A 7,132-nucleotide genomic window follows, 5' to 3' on the forward strand; every position below is an offset into this window, starting at 1 on the left:
AACGGTTTTCTTTGGTTTTGTTTCGGTATATTTTATTAGATCGGTTTTTTCGGTTCGGTTAAGTAGCGAGTGTTCGCTCGTTCGTTCGCTTTAACGAACGTGTTCGTCGGATTAGGTTAGTTAACGAACGTTCGTTCACCTGTTCGTCATTTTTCTTTTTCTCGGATTTAATCCACGATTTTTCTGATCGCGATTCCTGATCCGATTTTCGTTTTAGTATAACTTTTCGCTCGTTTATCGGAATCAGGCGATTCAAGCGCTTGGAGTTTCGTCTCGAAACCCTCTTTCCGAATAATCAACTTAAACAAGTTTTTGATTCTGTAAAAATTGACTTAGATCCAGATTAGTAAAACGAAGCTGTTTTCTTTCACTGTTTGATTTCTGTTGCTTTGTTTGATTATTATTTTTTGCAAAACGGAGTTCTTAAGTTGAAATTTCTGGTTAGATCTTTTATTCGAGTTTTACCTATGCATTAGATGAGTACTTAATGTATGCTTGTTTGTTTGTCTGCGATAGAATACCCGGAGTGCGCCGCCTATTACTTCGAGTCTCTAGTTTTCGCGGATCATCAGCAAGGCAAGTAACACTTTGATCATACTTTTTCTCATACCCAGTTTTTATGCATTAGATCAATCCCCAAACATTGCATGATTAGGATCTAATTAAATTGTGGGTTATGGGAAGTAGTTGAGGTAGTACCTATTACCTGTTTTATTTTCAAACCCCTGGGAGTTATTTCTATGTTTGCTTGTTATGCCATGCTATGCTAGTAGACGTGGATTGGGTGAGTGTATTCATGATAGATGTGAGTTTGTTCATTAATGGTTTATTTAAGGTGGCAACTTTAACACACATCTGGGTGGATTGAGGCACCTGGTTTCCAGGACTTGCTTGTTTTTCTTCGTACCGCCACCCAGGCTCAAAGGGATCATGAGATTATTCAAACTAGAAACTTCCATGTGCAGCCACATGCTATTATGGGCTCTAGCATAGTTGACTAAGTCGTGCGAACTCTTACTGGGTGGACTAGCAGATGTAGGGGATGTAGGTTGGTACGGTCTACCCTTTACGTAAGGTGCGAGCGCTTTTGAAAGACTATGTCTCGGTCATCCGTTTCTCAAACACCATGTAGTGCGAGAAACCAAACGGAGGCGATCGAGTCATGTGGGGAAAAGTGTGCAAACCTCTACAGTGTGTAACAAACTAATCATGGTTAGCTGTGTCCCCGGTTATGGACATCTTGAGTATCTAGTACTTGGATATCATATGACTCTCATCATTGTTACTTCTAATTAATATTGTTGGGATATTAATGAGTACTTTTAATTGGGATTGAGAATGCTGTCGACCATTCTCAATGTTTAACAACCACCATGATAGTTAAATGAATTTATTCCTTTGCAGTAGGGAAAAATTGGCTTTACGCAAAACTGTAACCATAGAGCTTTTCCACCAGCCAAATATGCGTGTAGTATAGCTTATTCCATCATGTTTCCTCTATGTGTTACATTGCCAGCATATTCCATGTGCTGACCCGTTTTTGGGCTGCAACGTTTCATGTTGCAGACTTTTTAGATGACGAGTAAGGTGCTTAGGTCGTGGTTCTATACTCAGTGATGCCGTTGGAGTTGATGGACTCGCTTATTCTTCCAAGCCTTCCGATGTTATCGTATTTAGATGGCCTTAAGCCATACTTATTTCAATAAGTTCTCTCTTGAGACATTCGATGTAAAAAGTGTGTGATTGCTACTCTGTTATAAATCCTCCGAGTACTGTGTGGTGTCAGCATTACTGATCCAGGGATGACACTGAGCACAGAGATCAGACTGTTTGAGTTCTGGTCGCTACAAAGGTGTATCAGAGCACATGCTAACTGTAGGATACAGACACTAAGCTAAAGCCCTAGATCACTACTCTTTCTTCTCATTTCTGACTCCTCATCTTTTCTATTCTTTAGGATGGCAGATGCAAGGATCAAGTTCACACAACCGGATGAAAACTCACCTTTTGGATATCACTTGAAGGAAGTCACTAGATACCTGAACATAGGAGTACCAAGCTTCACCGGGACCTTCAACACCACTTTACCCGAAGAGGAGCGCTGGATGATTCAAGTCTACATTCCAGGAAGGACATTTGCACCAGTCACGGAGCCCATAGAGTTTTCTTTTGATACACCAACATGGGGCCTAGGAAAGAGCATGGCAGCTCACATCGCCATGGGACGAATTGGAGAAGTTTACCACAACGACCTCAAGAATACTATCTATCAGATTTGTGGGCGCCGAGATGAGCATTGGGAGATGATCAACACCAGGAAGGACCGCTCAATTGCAGCTTATATCCAGGAATTAAACTAACACATCCGACGCCAGGAGAATCAGATGTGCACAGATATGGAAGATCTGCAGAAGGCTATGGCTAAGATCAAGGAGCTAGAAGAGGAACTCAAGGCTACACGTAAAGACTATATGGAAGAAATCGTCGCTCTAGTAAGACAGAACGGCGACCTTAAGGAGAAGATTGGAGTATTCATGGGAGGTTCAGCACCCAGAGGAGAAGAGGATGAACCTACTTGTCCAGATAATCATATCATCATCGACGACACCGACTCGGATCCCGACGATAGTGATGATGACTATGTTGATGAAGCTGGAGCAGATATCATGGAATCTTCATCGGAGCAGTTTTTCTAGTTGACCACCATAACAGTAGTAGAAATTTCCACCATTTAATTAGTTTTAGTCCAAGCACTTTTGTAACGACAGTTAGACCGTTGTATGCCCTTGTTTGAATTGATTGGAGTGATATTGTGTGCTTTTGTCTCATGTGCATATGGGTAGTGTTATATCACTAGACCTCATTCTATTCTTAACTCTCCTCTCCTCTTTAAAACCCTCAGATGCCTCCGAGACGCGACCCTGAATTTGTTTTCCCGCTAGAGATCACTCAGTTGATTCAGCAGCAGAATGCCTTGATTCATACATTGGTACAGAACCAAGGCAACAGCAACAACAACCCACCACCACCACCACCTGTTGACCATCTAACACGTTTCTTAAGGCTGAATCCGCCGGTGTTTTCCAGTAGCATCGAGCCGATAGTAGCAGATGATTAGCTCCGTAAGATAGGGAGGGAGTTGACCACTGCAGGATGTACAGATGGAGAAAAGGAGAAGTTTGCCGCACATCAGCTTGACGGACCCGCAGCAGCATGGTGGGAGAATTTTACAGCCACTTACCCTGTAGACACTGTCACATGGAATCACTTTCAACAAGCTTTCCATACTGCCCATGTTTCGGCAGGAGCTATGGCCATGAAGAAGCATGAGTTTCGCAACTTACGCCAAGGAGGACGGACAGTTGGACAGTATGTGGATGATTTCAGTAAGCTAGCACGTTATGCCCCAGATGACGTTGCTACGGATGCAGCTAAGCAGGAGAAGTTTCTAGAAGGACTGAATGATGTGCTGAGCATGCAGTTGATGGTAGCCACATTCAATAACTAGCAGGAGTTAGTAGACCGTGCTCTTATGATTGAGGGAAAGCAGCAGCAGATTGAAAATCGTAAGAGGAAGTATGGACAGGGGAAGCACAATTCTGGAGCTCAGCAGAAGCTATGCTTTACCCCAAAGTCAGGAGGACAGTTTCAGCATACTCACGGAGGAGGCAGCTCGCACAATCATAATGGCACAAAGAATGGAAACGGGAATGGAGGAAGCAATGGACAAAACCGCACCAACCCGTCAACACCATCCAAGGTAGAACTGAGCCATATCACTTGTTATAAGTGCCGTAAGACTGGGCATTATGAAAATTATTGCCCAGAAGTCCAAAATGGTAATGGCAATGGAAGCTCAGGAAAGAAGCCGAACCCTTTCAACAGGGGACAAGTGAACCACGTTACCTTGGAGGAGGTTGAAGCCCAGCCAGACGCAGTAATAGGTAAGTTTTTGGTTAAGGCATTTACTATAGTTGCTCTTTTTGATACTGGTGCATCACATTCATACATATCAAGGGGATTTGTGGATAAATATAAACTACCAACCCAAGCCCTTAGGTCACCCATGCTAGTAACCTCACCCGGAGCAGAGTATATGGCTAGTATATGGTGTGATCGACTGCCATTAAGGATTGGACACCATGTATTTCCCTCGGACCTAATAGTTCTGGAATCGCAAGTTTTGGATGTGATATTAGGCATGGATTGGTTATCGAAGTATGGAGGGAATAAAGATTGCGCCAGTAAGTCAATTTTGCTTACCACCCCTGAAGGAAGGAGAATCAAGTATGTATCACGGCATGAGCCGAGAAGAGCACATGTCAATTCCTTATCAAGAGTTGTGCAGGAGGAAGTACCAGTGGTAAGGGATTTCCCGGATGTATTTCCAGAAGAGTTGCTAGGCATGCCACCGGATAGAGACATTGAGTTTTTAATTGAACTACTGCCAGGCACTGGGCCGTTATCCATGTGACCGTACAGGATGCCAGCCCAAGATTTGGAGGAAATTAAGAAGCAGATTAAGGAGTTGTTGGACAAAGATTTTATTCGCCCAAGTTCTTCGCCTTGGGGATCGCCAGTACTCCTAGTGGAGAAGAAGGATGGATCATTAAGAATGGTTGTGGATTATCGCGGATTGAATGAAGTAACAATCAAGAACAAGTACCCACTACCAATGATCAACGATCGGTTTGATCGGTTGCAAGGAGCTAAGGTGTTTTCCAAGATCGATTTGCGATCAGGGTACCATCAGTTGAAGATTTGAGAGCAAGGTATACCGAAGACGGCTTTTACCACCAGGTACGGGCTGTATGAGTATACCGTTATGTCATTTGGTCTGACTAATGCCCCAGCCTATTTTATGAATATGATGAACAAGGTATTTATGGAGTTTTTGGATAAGTTTGTGATGGTGTTCATTGATGATATTTTGGTTTACTCGAAGAATGAAGAGGAACATAAGGAGCACTTGCGTTTGGTACTCGAGAAGCTCAGAGAAGTTCAGGAAGTGTGAGTTTTGGCTGAAGGAAGTTGCTTCCATTAATGAAAGGATGAGCAAGGGAAAGGCTAAAGGATTTCGTGAGGATGAGCACGATACCTTATGGTTTGAGGACCGCGTTTACGTGCCAAGTGATCTGAAGATTCAGAAGTTGATTTTGCAAGAGGCACATGATTCACCATATTCAATTCACCCAGGAAATACCAAGATGTATTTAGATTTGAAGGAAACTTTCTGGTGGACCGGAATGAAGAAGGATATTGCAGAGTATGTAGCAGTTTGTGATGTATGTCAGAGGGTGAAGGCAGAACATCAAAAGCCAGCAGGATTGTTACAGCCATTGCCTATACCCGAATGGAAGTGGGATAAATTAGGTGTGGATTTCATCACGGGATTGCCCAGGACCCGTTCAGGCTATGACTCGATTTGGGTTGTAGTCGATCGTTTGACGAAGGTAGCTCATTTCATTCCAGTAAAGACCACCTACAGCAGTGCCAAATTGGCTAAGATATACATGACAAGGATTGTATGTTTGCATGGAGTTCCGAGGAGTATCATATCAGATAGAGGAACCCAATTCACCTCAAAGTTCTGGAAACAGTTGCACGAAACATTGGGAACCAGGCTTGAGTTTAGCACAACTTTCCACCCACAGACAGATGGATAGACCGAGAGAGTCAATCAAATTTTGGAGGATATGCTTAGAGCTTGTGCCTTGGATTATGGATCAAGTTGGGATGACAACTTGCCATATGCGGAGTTTTCTAACAACAACAGTTATCAATCCAGTTTGAAAATGGCCCCTTTCGAAGCCTTATACGGAAGGAGGTGCAGAACCCCGTTGTTGTGGGATGAATTGGAGACCGCCAGTTGTTTGGACCGGATTTGATTAAGGAGTCTTAGCAGAAAGTAAAGTTGATTCGCGATAGGCTCAAGGTAGCCCAGTCAAGGCAGAAGACCTATGCAGATTCAAAATGCAAGGAGAAAGAATATGAAGTCAGAGACAGAGTTTATCTTCGAGTAACTCCGCTTCGAGGAGTTAAGCGTTTTGGAGTTAAAGGAAAGTTAGCGCCACGTTTTGTGGGACCATACAAAGTTTTGGAACGCATGGGAGAAGTAGCGTACAAGTTGGAATTACCAGAGGGATTGTCAGGTGTTCACGATGTGTTCCATGTTTCTCAGTTGAAGCAGTGTCACGCAGAGATGGCTGATATACCACTGAGAGATAGAGTGCCACTGGAAGCAATTTAGTTGAATGATGATTTGACCTATGAAGAGAAACCAGTTAAGATTCTGGAATATGCCAGCCGAGTTACCCGCAGTAAGGTTATCAAGTTTTGCAAAGTTCAGTGGAGCCACCACACCGAGGAAGAAGCCACCTGGGAGCGGGAGGAAGATCTGCTCAAGGCCCACCCTCACCTATTTGCTAGCCAACCCGAATCTCGAGGGCGAGATTCATCTTAAGGGGGGTAGGTTTCTAACATCCCAAATTTTCAATTTGGAATGTTATACTTAGATCATCATTGCATAGCATATTTTCTTGCATTGTTGGCTCGATCCTAGAAATTCTACGCAACTCAAGGACCCACGGGGAGAGTTGGGGATTTCGCTATTTTCATATTTGAGTTTTCTCAAACTTTGAAAATAGGATCATTTGATTTTATTTATTTTATCTTCAATTATTTCTACTACCAAAATTTCAAAGAGGGAATAAAATGACTTTCCCAAAATAAAGAAATAATGAAGATTTAATAAAAAAATCAATTAAGATTTATATTGGAGTTTTTCGCCTTTTTATTTGAATTTAGGAAAAATGCGCGTTTTTCAAAATTGCATTTAGGCCCCAAATAAATATTCTTCTTGTTCGGCTTGATTTTAGAAGCCGGGGAAAATTTACTTCGGGATTTTTGGAATCCGTTTAGTATTTCTTTTGTTTGATTTTTTGCGCGTAATTATTTAAAAAAACGCGAATCGACCTTGGGCCGTGCCCGAGCGGGACTCCGCCTGAGGGCGCCTTTAAATAGCCACCGCCCCGAGCCCCAGGCCCGTCAGCCGCCGCCGCCCGAGCCCACCCGTGCCCCGCCGCCGGCCCACACCCCGCCCCAAACCCTAACCCTAGATCCGCGCCGCCGC

The sequence above is a fragment of the Triticum dicoccoides genome, chromosome 5B, assembly GCF_002162155.2.
Source record: "Triticum dicoccoides isolate Atlit2015 ecotype Zavitan chromosome 5B, WEW_v2.0, whole genome shotgun sequence".
NCBI classification, from domain to species: domain Eukaryota; kingdom Viridiplantae; phylum Streptophyta; class Magnoliopsida; order Poales; family Poaceae; genus Triticum; species Triticum dicoccoides.